Source organism: Eubalaena glacialis, chromosome X, assembly GCF_028564815.1.
Source record: "Eubalaena glacialis isolate mEubGla1 chromosome X, mEubGla1.1.hap2.+ XY, whole genome shotgun sequence".
In the NCBI taxonomy this organism is placed as follows: Eukaryota; Metazoa; Chordata; class Mammalia; order Artiodactyla; family Balaenidae; genus Eubalaena; species Eubalaena glacialis.
The window spans coordinates 108,863,367-108,880,130 of NC_083736.1; positions in this window are offsets into that span (position 1 = coordinate 108,863,367).

Here is a 16,764-nt window from a genome sequence, read left to right on the forward strand (position 1 = left end):
GAAAGCATAGATGCTTTATACCCTTAAAATTAGGAACAAAACAATGTCTGCAGCTCAACATTTTATTGGAGTTCTATCCAGGGCAACTAGGCCACAGAAAGAAATGAAAGACATCCATACTGGAAAGTGAAAAGTAAAATTATCTCTATTTGCAGATGACATGATCTTGTATGTAGAAAATCTCAAGGAATCCACAAAGAAAACAAAACACCTATTATAACTAATTAAGAAGTTCAGCAAGGTTGCAGAATACAGGATCAATATACAATAATCAATTGTGTATCTGTATACTTACAATGAACAATCCAAGATTACAAAAACAATTCCATTTACAGTAGCATCAAAAAGAATAAAATACTTAGGAATAAAGCTAAGTGAAGGAGTGTAAAACTTATACTCTGAAAATTATAAGACACTGTTGAAAGAAATTAATGATCTAAATAAATGGGAACACAGTCCATGCTCATGGATTGGAAGACTTAATATTGTTAAGATGGTAATACTTCCCAAATTGATCTATGATTTGATGCAATCCCTATAAGAATCTCAGCTGGCTTCTCTTTAGAAAATGGCAAGCTGATTGTAAAATTCATATGGAATTGTAAGTGACCCAGAATAGCCAAAGCAATCTTGAAAAAGAAGAACAAAGTAGGAGGATTCCCACTTCCCAATTTCAAAATTTACTACAAAGCAATGATAATCAAGATAGTGTGGAAATGGCATAGAGAGAGACATATAAATCAATGGAATAAAATTGAGACTCCAGAAATAAACCCATGTGTCTATGGTCAACTGATTTTTGACAAGAGTGCCAAGTTCATTCAATGGTGAAAGAATAGTTATTTCAAAAAATAATGCTGAAACGACTGGATAACCACATGTAAAAGAATGAAGTTGGACCATGCCCCACACCATATACAAAAATCAACTTTAAATTGATCAAAAACTTAAATATAAGAGCTAAAACTATAAAACTCTTATAAGAAAACATAGGGGTAAATCTTCATGACCTTAGATTTGGCAAAGGATTCTTATTTATTGCACCAAAAGGATGAAAAACAAAAGAGAAAAATAGATAAATTGGACCTCATCAAAATAAAAAACTTTTGTGCTTCAAAGGACATTCATGAAAGTGCAAAGACAGCTCACAGGATGGGAGAAAATATTTGCAAATCATTAATCTGATGAGGGGATTGTATCTAGACTATATAAAGAATTTTTACAACTTGATAATAAAAACATAAATAACCCAATTAAAAAATGGGCAAAGGATATGAAATGATTATTTCCCCAAGGAAGATATACAAAATGGCCAATAAGCACATGAAAAGTTGCTCAACATCATCAGGGAAATGCAAATCAAAACCACAATGAACTTCATACCACTTCATACCCACTCGGATGGCTATAATAAAAAAGCCAGATACTAGCAAGTATTGACGAGGATGTGGAGAAATCAGAACTCTTGTACATTGTTGGTGGGTATGTAAAATGCCACTTTGGAAAACAGTCTGGTAGTTCCTGAAAAGTTTAAACATAGAGTTACTATATAATCCAACAATTCTCTTCCAAGAATTGAAGAATATCTTCCTTCCAAGAGAAAGGAAAATATATGCCCACAAAAAAAAACTTGTTATAGCAGCATTATTCATAATAACCAAAAGGTGAAAACAACCCAAATGTCCATCAACTGATGAATGTATAAATACAATGTGCTATATCCATACAGTGGAATATTATTTGGCCATAAAAGGAGCAAAGTGCTTACTGATACATGATACAACATGGATTCATCTTGGAAAACATTATACTGAGTCAAAGAAGCCAGTTACAAAAGACCACATATTATAAGATTCCATTTATTTGAAATGTCCAGAATAAAGAAATCTATAGACAGAAAGTAGATTAATAGTGGCTTAGGGCTGGAGGGAATAGGGAATAGAAAACTAAAGGGTATAGGATTTCTTTCTGAGGTGATGAAAGCGTTCTGAAACTGGTGATGGTCACACATGTCTGTGAATATACTAAAAACCATTGAATTGTACACTTTAAATGGATGAATGTGAATTATAATTATTATAATGTGTATGGTATATGAATTATATCTCAATAAAGCTGTTTTACAAATAAGCTGGTCATTCATAGGGCTCATCTTGTTTGCTTTCCATCTCTCTGAGATCACTGTCCTTTGTTGCCTAATATATAGTGTCTTGAAAATTGTTGCTTCATATTGTCTGGCTTTTTTTTTTGGTTGTTTCATGCAGGAGGGTACATACAATTTCTACCACATCATCTTAGCCAGAATAGCAGTTTCCCTATTTTTTTAATTGCGCAAACTGAGGCCAAAAGCAGCTAACTGGCTTACCAAAGTTCATGCTAGTTAGTGGCAGAGTCAGGTCTATAACCAGGATTTCCTGATCTGTAGTCCGAAGTTGAAACAGGATTGCTTCTTGCCTATCCAGGTTCTGGGGCAACTTGAGAGCTGAAGGTTAGTTAACCAGTCATAGACAAAGTGAATGTCTGGGGCTTGAGGATCCCTGAAAGGTCCAGATCAGTTCTTTGCCTTCTCCTCAATCCGCAAGTGTTTACTGCACACCTGTGTGCATTACCTTTTGGGAGACATTCCTGGGGACAGAAAAGCAGGTGCTACCATCTCTGGCAACAAGAAGCTCACCATCTATTTGGGAGAAAAGGCTGCACATGAAACATCTCTATGACTCAAGCATGTTTACCTATAATATAATGAATGACTCACTCAACTGTGCAGCCAAGAGAGGCAGGAGGGGTCACAGTGTGCAGGCTTTTCTCAGGAAAGGCTTCCAACTTGAGTTTCAAAAGATGGCAGCATCCCCTGACTGAGTGAGGGCAGTAAAGGCAGGATGTTGTCTTCACAGGATGTGTGTTAAAGTGCACCTGAGGCCTCAGAGGGTCCTTGGCTATAAGAAAAGCCTGTCTTGGGGTGGGGAAAGAAAGAGGAAGTTGTCCTAGCCTGAGGGCAGACCTGGGGGATTTGATGGAAGTCCTGTGGTGAAAAGGGTGACTAACAGGTCAGCTCCTTTGCCTACAGCAAAATCAAATGCTCCCAGGCAGACAACTTTTTTTTATAGGAAAACAAGTGTCTTCTCAGGTCATGAAAAAGCTGGGTTGTCCACTTGAAATTACAGGACAAATGTTCCAGACCCTAGCTATTCAATCATTCACTGAGCATGTACTGAGCACCTACTATATACTGGGAGTTGTGTTAGGGGCTGGGGAGTGACAGGTGCCCAAGACTCGTGGCTTGCCCTAGTTCATGGTCTAGAGGGGAAGACACTTGGACAATGATAACAGATTTCCTTAAGGAAAGGTGCTCTCTTTCCCCACCCTACACCCTGTTAGTCAACAGAAGTGGCCACGTCTTTTCCCTTTGCAGATCCATCATCAGGGTCAGGGGGGACGGGGGAAGGACCCAAGGCCACAACAGCTGGAAGAGGTTTTCACTTCCTGCCGGGCATGGCAGGGCACACTCCCTGAAGACCAGTCCAGAGCGCTCCTTTACAGCCCGGCCCCCGACTCGCCGCCTCCGGGAAGCCTTCTCTTCTGCATCTGCTGCCCCTGCCCCCCCCACAGGCTCTCCTGGTTGCACTGAGATGTGTGGACATTGTTTGGCTCCCCTAGAAAAGCACAGGCCCTTTAGGGGGACGGTCCAGATCTTCTTCAAGTTTGTGACCCCCATGGTGTCTGCACAGGTAGGTGTTTGTTGACTGAATCACGAGGGCTTTGGAATCGCTCTTCTCACCATCAGTGCTGCTTCTCTTCTCCCTGCCCAGGGCCTGTCTACAGAGGGCCTTCCCATCCTCTTCCTGTCTCTTTGGCTCCTCTGCAGGGCCTCCCGGGAGGTTTCCGCTCCCACGGCCGCGTGTGATGCTTGTGGTGCTGTGATGGCGGATACAAGGAGGGACTGCGCCCCCAGGTGAGGCCCCGCCCCCCCACACACACAGGGAGTGACTTGTCCTGTCCCTGGCCTCCGAGACTGCCGTGTCACAGCCAGACCGGGCTGTGGGTGCTCACCGAAGAGAAGCACCCACACAGGGGTGCCATCTGCCTACAGGAGCCAAAAGCCCTGGGGTGAAGAGCACAGGGTCCTCAGGCCCAGCACCTCCTGCTGTTCATGGAAGCCACGGGAGGGGCAGGGGACCGGCAGGAGTGCCGGGGTCTCAGGACTTGATCTTGCTTGCACATCCCAAGGGGGTCACTGCACAGGCCTGTGACCCGGAGCCCAGCCCCTGGGAGTGGGGTGGAGTGTCAGGGCTCCATCCCTCCTGTTGAGCAGGAGCTGCAGCCCTGCCGGATCCTGGGCCTGGCTGAGTTGGCACCGACAAAGGCCCCTTTTCACTCACAGGCTCCCCTAGCTTGTGGGGTTTGAAGCAAGAATACTTTTGTCATCTCACGGTCGGGGTGCAGGGCCCTGCCACTCACAGACGCTGCTCCTTTACCGTGTCCTCCATGCCTCAGGATAGACACAGTGCATGGTGGGCTTTTTCCATAAACTGTAAATTCACCTTCTTCATTCATTTTCCCTCTTCCTGCTGGTGTTATAACAGAGAATCGCACCTCCCCCCACCAAAAAAAAAAGTCTTAGCAGTGCAAGTGTCTGAGAGAAAACCAAACATACCCATGCATCTTGGTCGGCAGTTTAAGTCTGATAACACCGCGCTCAGCAACTACAGAGCAGGGCCATACTCCCTGGTGAGGAAACAGTTGAGTTTCAGGGAAAATCCCTAATATCTATGAGTGTCATATGGGGTCAGAAACTCACTTTACCAAACAGATTCATGAGAGAGTGGCTTTTCACAATTTGAAGGTATACTTATTTTAAGAGATTCTAAAGTTGTTGAATCCGAGTGACTATGCATTTGTTCGTTCTCTTCCCCTGAGTTTTCAGATGGGAGTTTGTAGAAAGTGACTCATTCTATCGCACAGCTAATTAGTGGCCAAGCCTAGGACTTGGGCTCACTCTTTGTGAGCCCCGGACTCTTCATTTGAGCCTCCCTGGGATGGAAAGGTTTGCTTCCAGATTGCTGTTTAAACACTAAGTGGAGGGGGAAGGGTAAGCTGGGACGAAGTCAGAGAGTGGCATGGACATATATACACTACCAAACGTAAAATAGATAGCTAGTGGGAAGCAGCCGCATAGCACAGGGAGATCAGCTCGGTGCTTTGTGACCACCTAGAGGGGTGGGATAGGGAGGGTAGGAGGGAGGGAGACGCAAGAGGGAAGAGATATGGGAACATATGTATATGTATAACTGATTCACTTTGTTATAAAGCAGAAACTAACACACCATTGTAAAGCAATTATACTCCAATAAAGATGTTAAAAAAAATAGATAAATAAAAGATTTGTGCAGAAAAAAAAAAACACTAAGTGGAATGAAAGGAAAGGAATATCTTGAAGCTCAAAGGTGTGAAGCCTTAGGACATTGACAACCAATTAAAAACTCAGATAAACTAAGGCTTCACACCTTTACATGCTGCAAAGCAGTCAATGGAGAAACAGGATTTGAATTCCTGAAAGGGGATTTACACATAAAGATCTAGGAACTTGGCTAACAGCATATTCGGGAGGAGTGAACAGGAGATGTCAGGGTGGAAAGACAGAGTCCTGATCAGATTCTTCCCGGCTCTGGGACCTTGTACAAATCATTTAACCTTCTTCAGCCTCTGTGGCTCATCTCAAATGAAGGAGTGATGCTAATACCTGAGTTATTCCCAAATAGTCAACTGAGGTCATCCGATCAGTCCCCATATCTGCTCCATTTTATCCTAAATGTCTCTTGAACCCTCCACTTCTCTCTGTCCTCATGGTTCTTTCTTTAGTTCGTCTTTCTACCTCGTCTGCCCCAGGCTGTGTCCTTTTCATTCCACTCTACACACTGATCCAAAGAGATCTTTCTAGAAGGCAAAGCCGGTTACATGGCGAATCTGCTTAAAACCCTTCAATAGCTTCTCATTACTCTCAGGATAAGATCAAAACCCTTGCCCTGGTGTACAAGGCCCTTCATGGTCTGGCACCTGTCTGCCTCTCCAGGCTTATCTCACTCTGCTCCTCTCTCTTAAGTTCCAGCCATAATAAACTAGTAGCTGTTCCCCAATGAGCCAGCCTCTCTCACCTCCAGCCTTTGCAGTAGCTTTTTCCTCTAGCTAGGAGACTCAGCCCCTTCCCACACCCCATCCTCCCCTAACCCTGTAATCCTGTAGGGGAAGTGCTCTCCGAGTCTGACCTCCTCCTCCTCAGTGCGCCCCAGCATCCCATGCTTCTGACATCTTAGCACTCATCACCCTGATTGAAATGGCCTTTTGCCTTGTTGGTTTCTCCCACTCAGTTCTGCAGGACTGTCTTACTCATCATTATGTTTCCAGCGGAGCCTGTTGAATGAATGGTGAATGTTTAAATCATCAAGAAAAAAAGGGAGAGGATGCAAATCATTAAAGTTAGAAATGAAAAAGGGGAAATCACAACTGACACTGCAGAAATACAAAGGATTATAAGAGACTACTACAAACAACTATATGCCAATAAAATGGACAACCACAAAGAAATGGACAAATTCTTGGAAAGGTACAATTTTCCAAGACTAAACCAGGAAGAATTAGAAACTATAGAAAATATAAATAGACCTATCTGTTTAGAAAATATAAACAGACCGTCCCCCTAAAGGGCCTGTGCTTTTCTAAGGGAGCCAAACAATGTCCAGATGGCTTCACAGGCGAATTCTATCAAACATTTAGAATAGAGCTAACACCGATCCTTCTCAAACTCTTCCAAAAAATTGCAGAGGGAGAAACACTCCCAAATTCATTCTACGAAGCCACCATCACCCTGATACCAAAACCAGAAAAAGATATCACAAAAAAAAATTATAGACCAATATGACTGATGAACATACATGCAAAAATCCTGAACAAAATACTGGCAAACAGAATCCAACAGCACATTTAAAGGATCATACACTATGATCAAGTGGGATTTATCCCAGGGATGCAAGGATTCTTCAATATACGGAAATCAATCAATGTGATACACCATATTAACAGATTGAAGAAGAAAAACCATATGATCATCTCAATAGATGGAGAAAAAGCTTTTGACAAAATTCAACACCCATTTATGATAAAAACTCTACAGAAAATGGGCATAGAGAGAACCTACCTCAACATAATAAAGGCCATATACGACAAACCCACAGCAAGCATCATACTCAATGGTGAAAAACTGAAAGCATTTCCACTAAGATCAGGAACAAGACAAGGATGTCCACTCTCACCACTCTTATTCAACATAGTTTTGGACGTCCTAGCCATGGCAATCACAGAAGAAAAAGAAATAAAAGGAATACAAATTGGAAAAGAAGAAGTAAAACTGTCACTCTTTGCAGATGACATGATGCTATGCATAGAAAATCCTAAAGATGCCACCAGAAAACTATTAGAACTAATCAAAGAATTTGGTAAGTTTGCAGGATACAAAATTAATGCACAGAAATCTCTGGCATTCCTATACACCAACAACGAAAAATCAGAAAGAGAAATTAAGGAAGCACTCCCATTTACCACTGCAACAAAAAGAATAAAATACCTAGGAATAAACCTGCCTAAGGAGGAGAAAGACTTGTATTCAGAAAACTATAAAACACTAATGAAAGAAATCAAAGATGACATAAACAGATGGAGAAATATACCATGTTCTTGGATTGGAAGAATCAATATTGTGAAATTGACTATACTACCCAAAGCAATCTACAGATTCAATGCAATCCCTATCAAACTACCAATGGCATTCTTCACAGAATTAGAACAAAAAATTTTACAATTCGTATGGAAACACAAAAGACCCCGAACAGCCAAAGCAATCTTGAGAAAGAAAAACGGAGTTGGAGGAATCAGGCTCCCTAACTTCAAACTATACCACAAAGCTACAGTAATCAAGACAGTATGGTACTGGCACAAAAACAGAAATAATAGATCAATGGAACAGGATAGAAAGCCCAGAGATAAACCCACGCACATATGGGCACCTAATTTACGGCAAAGGAGGCAAGAACATACAATGGAGAAAAAACAGCCTCTTCAATAAGTGGTGCTGGGAAAACTGGACAGCTACATGTAAAAGAATGAAATTAGAACACTACCTAACACCATACACAAAAATAAACTCTTAGAGGAAAGCACAGGAAAAACACTCTTTGACATAAACCACAGCAAGATCTTTTTTGACCCACCTCCTAGAGTAATGGAAATAAAAACAAAAATAAACAAATGGGACTTAATTAAACTTAAAAGCTTTTGCACAGCAAAGGAAACCATAAACAAGGCAAAAAGACAACCCTCAGGCAAAGGATTAATCTCCAAAATATACAGACAGCTCATGGAGCTCAATATCAAAAAGACAAACAATCCAGTTAAAAAATGGGCGGAAGACCTAAATAGACATTTCACCAAAGAAGACATACAGATGGCCAAGAGGCACATGAAAAGATGCTCAACATCACTAAGTATTAGAGAAATGCAAATCAAAACTACAATGAGGTATCACCTCACACTGGTCAGAATGGCCATTATCAAAAAATCTAGAAACAATAAATGCTGGAAAGAGTGTGGTGAAAAGGGAACCCTCCTGCGCTGTTGGTGGGAATGTAAATTGATACAGCCACTATGGAAAACAGTATGGAGTTTCCTTAACAAACTAAAAATAGAACTACCATATGACCCAGCAATCCCACTACTGGGCATATACCCTGAAAAAACCATAATTCAAAAAGAGTCATGTACCACAATGTTCATTGCAGCTCTATTTACAATAGCCAGGACATGGAAACAACCTAAGTGTCCATCGACAGATGAATGGATAAAGAAGATGTGGCACATATATACAATGGAATATTACTCAACCATAAAAAGAAACGAAATTGAGTTATTTGTAGTGAGGTGGATGGACCTAGAGTCTGTCATACAGAGTGAAGTAAGTCAGAAAGACAAAAACAAATACCGTATGCTAACGCATATATATGGAATCTAAAAAAAAAAAATGGTACCGATGAACCTAGTTGCAGGGCAGGAATAAAGATGTAGACATAGAGAATGGACTTGAGGACACCGGGTGGGAGGGGGGAGCTGGGGCGAAGCGAGAGTAGCATCGACATATATACACTACCGAATGTAAAATAGTTAGCTAGTGGGAAGCAGCAGCATAGCACTGGGAGATCAGCTCGGTGCTTTGCGATGACCTAGAGGCGTGGGATAGGGAGGATGGGAGGGAGGCTCAAGAGGGAGTGGATATGGGGACATATGCATGCGTATGGCTGATTCACTTTGTTGTACAACAGAAACTAACACAGTATTGTGAAGAAATTATACTCCAATAAAGATCTATTTTTTAAAAAAAGCAAAAGGGAAAAAAAATAAATGCTTTGTAAACTGCAACTTGTTACACCAGTGTTAATAAGTATTATGTAATATTACTGTGTTCAGGTTGGTTATTTAATATTGTTGGCCTACTCACCCATTTTATAGTAACTAATATCGCATTTCAATTACATCATTCTGGTTCCTTATTATGCCCAATACTAATAAAGGCTACCACTTATTGAGCATTTAACCTGGGCTACATTCTGCGGTGAGATTTTAGATGTGTGATCTCATTTATTCCTCATTATAGCAAGCTAGGTATTATTATAAGCATTATCCCCATTTTTCAGATGAAAAAAGTAAGGCAAGCTCAAAGAGGTTAATTAGTTTTCCCAATAGCAAATAGCCAGATTTTGAATCCAGAAACTTTGAGTTTATGATCCAAACCCTGATTCTAATCATCTCCCACTTCTGCCAAAGTCTTCAGATAAGGACACTATCAACAGAGTGAAAAGCAACCCACAGAATGGGAGAAAATATTTGCAAATCACATATTTGATAGGGGATTAATATCCAGAATATATAGAAAACTCTTAAAACTCAACAACAAAAAACAACAAACAACCCGATTTTTTAAATTTTTATTTGTTTATTGAAATATAGCTGATGTACAATATTATATGTTACAGATGTACAATATAGTGATTCACAATTTTTAAAGGTTATTCTCCATTTATAGTTATTATAAAATATTGGCTATATTCCCTGTGTTGTACTATATATGTTCTTGTAGCTTATTTTATACCTAATAGTTTGTGCCTCTTAGTCCCCTACCCTTATGTTGCCCCTCCTCCCTTCCCTTTCCCCACTGGTAACCACTAGTTTGTTCTCTATATCTGTGAGTCTGCTTTTTTTTGTTAAATTCACTAGTTTGTTGTATTTTTTAGATTCCACATAGAAGTGAGATCATACAGTACTTGTCTTTCTCTGTCTGACTTATTTCACTTAGCATAATATCCGCCAAGTCCATCCATGTTGTTGCAGATGGAAAAGTTGCATTCAGCCACAAACAATTCTTTTTTAAAATGGGCAAAAGACTTTCTCCTAAGAAGATGTACAAATGGCCAATAAGCACATGAAAAGATGCTCAAATCACTAGTCACTAGGTAAATGCAAATCAAAACCACAATGGTATGCCACCTCACACCCATTAGGATGGCTATTATAAAAAGAAACAACAGAAAATAACAAGTGTTGGCAAGGATATGGAGCAATTGGAACCCTTATGCATTGCTGGTAGGAATGTAAATTGGTGCAGCCACTGTGGAAAACAGTATGGTGGTTCCTCAACATTAAAAATAGAATTACCGGGACTTCCCTGGTGGTGCAGTGGTTAAGACTCCACGCTCCCAATGCCCGGGGCCCGGGTTCGATCCCTGGTCAGAGAACTAGATCCCACATGCATGCCGCAACTAAGGAGCCCATGAGCCGCAACTAAGGAGCCCACCTACTGCAACTAAGACTCAGTGCAACCTAATTAATTAATTAATTAATTAATTAATAGAATTACCATATGTCTAGCAATTCCACTTCTGGGTATATATCCAAAGGAAGTAAAAGCAGGGTCTAGAAGAGATATTTGTATACTCATGTTTATAGCAGTATTATTTACAATAGCCAAAATGTGGAAGCAATCCAAGTGTCCACTGATGGATAAATGGATATACCTACAAGAGAATATTATTCCGCCTTCAAAAGGAAGAAAATTTTGGCACATGCTACAACATGAATGAACATTTGAGGTCATTATACTAAGTGAAATAAGCCAGTCACAAAAGGACAAATACCATATGATTCCACTTATTTGAGATACCAAGAGTTGTCAGATTCACAGAGACAAAATAGAAGGGTGGTTGGCCAGGGCTGGAGCGGGTGGGGAACGGGGAGTTGTTATTTAATGGGTTCAGAGTTTCGGTTTTGCAAAATGAAAAGAAGTTCTGGAGATGGGTGGTGGTAATGGTTGCATAATAATGTGAATGACCTTAATAGTAAACTGTACACCTAAAAATAGCTAAAATGGTAAATTTTACATTTCGTATATTTTACCACAATTGATAAAAGAAGATCCAAGCCTTGATTTTAACCATTTCCCAGTCCTGCCAAAGTCTTCAGATAATTTCCTTCTGATGAATGTTTGCTGCTTTCCCTCCAGATAACCTGCCTTTTCTTTCTTTTTCCTCCTAAGACCAGACTGCTCTCTGCCAGGATCTCTAGAGCCTCACATTGGTCAATGACCCTGAAGAGGGCAAAGTCCAGCCTCAGGCCTCTAGCCCACCCTCTTCCTGGGAAGAAAATGCCCCTGCTCCGAAGGCAGCCAGCACATATTTTACTCACAACAGTCGGCAGATGGCTGTGGATCACTTCTGTTCCCAGGAATCACATCGGAACTAACCGCGCTGTGCATTTTCCATCACTGGTAGCTATCCCAACGGTGACGTGGGGCATCGTTATTAATAGGTGAAGGACAAAGAGAGAGGGGAAGTGGCTTGGGCTGAGTCACACAGCAAAGTTAGAACTCCGATCTCCCAGCAACTAACGTCGCCCTGGGCTCTGTCCCACACACCTGGCAGCTCCAGAGACTTGCTCCTTTTTGTACTCTGGGTAACGAACTCTCTAGCTAACCAAGCGGGTCTGACTTGTCTTACAGAGAAATGAAGCAAAATCTTCTTCGGGATGGTATATTATGATCTTTCTGTTTCTAATGGTTGGCAGGAAACCGAGTCCCCACTACTTACTGAATGACCTGGAACACATCATCGAAAGTTTCTGGACCCTCAGTTTTCCCTTCAGTAAAATGCAGACAAGATTTATTGGTGCCTACCCCCAGAGAAACTGGATGAGCTAGGGAGAGGAGTGGGGTGCCCTTATCCAATCTATTCTGCATTACCCTTTACACGGGTGAACTTCAAACCTGGCTGAGCATGATAATCACATGGGTGGCCTTTAAAAATACAAATTCCTGGGCCTTGCCCAGCCTGGCTTACTTGGATTTCTTCTCCTTTCTCCCGGCCAAGTGGCCCCCAGGGTGAAGGGAACCCCCTTGATTTGAGCAGCGGGGTGGTCTTTAACTTTTCTATGTAAATCCTCTCCAACTCAGCTTAAAGGAACCTTTGCTACGAGATGGGAAGCATTGCGTTCTGTCTCCTTTGAGATCTCCCTTGGACTCACTGTTCCCCCAATTTTGGCACTTCTCACATACTGCTTGTTATTTTTACTTAACTGTTTCAAATCTTTGCCTCTTGTTTCCTCAGTTAGCTACTGGAGGGTAAAAACCATGACCTACCCTTCTCTTATTGCCCCGCAAATGCCAGCTCCATTAGCACCTAGTATCTCTTCAATAAATATTTGTTGAATGGCAAATCTTGTAATTCGGAAATCTGAAATAATTTCTTATTTATTTGGGAGACGTTCTGTGTCCTTTGGAAGCTCTCTGGTCACATGGAAAGAACTTTAAACAAAGAGGCAAGAGCCCTAGCTTCCAATCTTGGCTCTGTCACAAACTCCCATTGTGACCTGCAGCAAGTCGCTTGCCTTCTCTAGCCCTCAGTTCCCTCACTTGTGAAACCAGGGCTGATCTGTAAAGTTTCTTTTAGCTCTGGATTTTTTGGCTACTCTAGATAGCAAGGGGCAGCCTTTTTCATGTCAATGTCTTTAATGCCCACCATGCCTAATTTTTTTTCCTCTAAGGACTACATAATCGATGGATCACCTCCAGTTTATAAAATGAGAAACTCAAGTAAGGAACAAGTAAATGCTTTGGCCAAGCTTCCATGCATAGCGTGAGTGTGTGTGTGTGTGTGTGTGTGTGTGAGAGAGAGAGAGAGGGTGTGTGTGGCGGTGTTGCTCATTCCTCACTGCAGCTCCCTGGCTTTGACTGGATTCTTCCATCCCAGAGCTGTTACCAGTCCTTCCCAAGTGTAGGACTGTTAACCCTTAATTATCTGCATGCCCACTCTCTCTGTGAACAACCCAGGGCAAAGGTATGACATATTCTAGCTGGGTTTCCTCTTGTCCCTCTGCACACTCCCATGTAGGGTCAGAATGTCCACTGCAGTGTTCAGTACGGTCTGTTCAAATACTGTCCCCTGAGGAGGAAATGAAAGACATAAGACACTAGTCCTTGCCCTCTAGTTGGCCTGGGAGGCCGGGACAAGAATGTGTGGGGAAAAGCTGCCACCATATATAAGGGAGGACCTGGGAGCCAAGTGCTGCTTTGATATATCTCCAATACCTAGAACAGTGCCTGGTACATAGAAGATGCTCAGCAAATATGTTAAAAGAGGTGAAAACTGCCACAGTTTTCAAACTTTTTAATTTTAAGGAAGGGAAAGCCTTTCTTCAATGAAATCATCCCCAAAGCTCACTACATGAAACAGGTGGACACAAGGTTGCCCTGGTTGAGGGGAGCTAGAGTCGAACCCTGCCTGCTGTCTCCTCTGGGCCCCAGAGAGAATCCTCAGAGCCCAGTTGGAAAACTTGCTGTAAGTCAGTTGAAAAGGAGGGGCGGATCAACTCTTGCTCTTTTTCTTGGTTAACCTTAACCAGGAGGGGATGCTGGCAAAATAAATGGAGGTTTGAAGGACCCAGCCCTCTAAAGGGAATATTTGCATCTGAAAAAGCATTGTGAATTTCTCCTCTCCCCTCATCGTCAAGTTTTAGGGAACTTCAATTATTAAGGGCAGAGGAGAAGAAGTTTTGAGTAGGAGATTTGTGAGTTGGTCCACAAATGAATATCAATGGAATGTTTGTTTAAAGAAAGAAGAAAAGACAAGCATTGTGGTGATGTTCTCCAGTATTCAATAGAAACCCACTGGGTGTTATCCTACAGGCAGTCCTGATTTGAAAATGCAATGTAAAACTCTCACGTGGCCTGGTCAGTGAGTGGATGGTGCTGCCTTTTGCACCACTGCACCCTGCAACACGCTGGCAGCTTTTAACCTTCCTAAGTTCCTGGTTAGCCGTGGCACACACAGCTGCCCAGAGGGGCTACCTGATGAGAGCAACTCTACTCGAAGTCTGCAGGACTGAATGAAACCCACTGCCTGACTTGGCCTTCTCCTTGCCTCCTTGCCATGGAGGGTAAGGGAGGGAAGCCAACCCAGGGAATGCTTACTTGTCAAGGTGGTCCAGGGAGCAAGGCACATCCCAAATCTGCATCTGGAAGACAATTTTGGATAACCAATATTTATTTTTAAAACTTGTCAAAGGGATAAAATTTTTGAATTAAGAGGTCTTCATCATTATCCATCTCATGGCCCTTTCATATAAATCTCTTTACCTGCCCCACAGATTATCCCTGCTCACAGGCGCCAGAAGGGACAGGCAGATAATTAATGCCTGGAACCCTGCTACAGATTGTGTCCCCCGCCAAAATTCATATGTTGAAACCTAAGCCCCAATGTGATGGTATTTGGAGGTGGGGCCTTTGGGAGGTGATTAAGTCATGAGGGTTCCCTCATGAATGGGATTCATGCCTTTATAAAAGACCTCACAGAAATCCCTTGCCCCTTTCCACCATGTGAGGCTACAGAAAAAAGACAGCTGTCTTGAGCCAGGAAGAGGGTTCTTACCAGACACTGGATCTGCCAGCACTTTGATTTTGGACTTCCCAGTCTCCAGAAATAAATTTCTCTGTAAGAAATAAATGTTTGTTGTTTATAAGCCACCCAGTCTATGATGTTTTGTTATAGCAGCCTGAAAGGACTGATAGACCCCATTCAATAACAGGGGAAACTGAAGGTGAAAGGAGCTCCCCTTAGGCAGCAAGTCAGCAGGAGCTCCAGCTTCTCCCCAACTGCCCGGCATAGCCTTCTCCTCCACCTCTTGGCCAGTCTCCTGACTTCCCCAGCTTCAAAATCTAGCTCAGGTCTGACCTTGAAGAAGAGGACAGCCATCTAGCCACCCCTGCCCTTCCACTACTACTGCTGACCTCACCCCCTTGTCCAAGCCACCATCTCCCACAGCATCTGGACTAGTCTTTTGTACTTAAGTAGTTGAGTTGGGTATCATGACATCTAGTCTTAGGATAGAAGGCTGTCAAGGTTCAAGCTGGAGGGAACCTTGGACATTAGGACAAGACCTTGTCAAACTAAGACCTTGTGGGAGGACTCGCCCAAAGTCTCACAGCAAGTTATGACAAAGCCAGGGCTGCAAGCCAAGTTTTCCTATGTGTGCCTTCTTCGCTACATCCTGAGTTCCTCTGTTTCTTTTCTTGGTCCCTTTCCCCTATGTGCCCATGTCCCTTCTCCCTTCTGACCCTCTCCCCCTGTCCTGTCTCAGAGGGAGGCTCTAAGGATAGCTGCACAGTACCTGTTCTCTGGGACCTTGGTGTTGACTCAAGGGGGATTAATGACCTAAAGAGACACAGCCCGGATGGAGCCTGTGGTTCCCAGCTCTGAAACATAACTAGTCATCCTTGACACTGGTTCAGAAGCCAAAACGATGGCTCCCAGAGTTTTAGATCACTTGCCCAAGGTCACTCAGCTAAGAAATGGCCAGAGCAGGCGCCCATTGTAGGTCCTCAGGCCTCTGCGGCGGCACTCTACCTCGGTCGTGGCTCCAGGCAGTACCGAGAGCCTGCCGACTCCGGAGGCCCACTGAGCCGGAGACAAGTCCAGACCCCACCTCCCTGCTTGGAGCAGCGGGACCCTTATTTGCGCGAGCGGCTCCCGTCCGAAGTGTGGGGGTGGGAGGGAGACGTGGGGTGGGCGGTTCACTCTGGCCTTCTGGAAGGAAGCGGGGCACCCTTGAGGCCCCTAGCCGTTGTGAGCCAAGCATCGCGGCTTGTGCGCAGCCCCCCACTGTGACGCGCCTGCGTCAGAAGTCTCCGCTCTGGAGCGGCGGACCGGCAGGCAGCGGGGCCGGCCGCTGGAGTGCGCCGGCACTCGCGGACTTTCTCCCGAGCAGCGCTCTGGGTTCCCGCCTTCCGCCCGCCGTTCTCCCACGCCCCCGGAGTGCCCACTGACCCCAGCAGGCCTTGTGCTCGCAGCCGCGCCCATCCTGCCCGTGGCCCCCAGGGCCGGGGCGCCGGCCTCCCGCCCCAGCGCAGGTTCCAGCGTTGGAGGAGACAGAGGTGAGGAAGCGCGGAGCGCGGGGGACCTCCTCCGGGCGCTAGCCGGCGAGCGCATCTTCTCCGCACGTCCCTCTCCGCTCAGCGAGCGCCGCCAAACTGCTGAGCCCGCCGGGCCCGCTGCTCCGAGTCGCTCCCGGCACAGGAGATCAAGCGCCCTCGGATAACCGCACTCACTACCTTTGGGGGACTCCATGGGGAAGGTGGCCAGGGACCCCGGGTGTGAGGAGCCGGGGCTGGGACCCGGG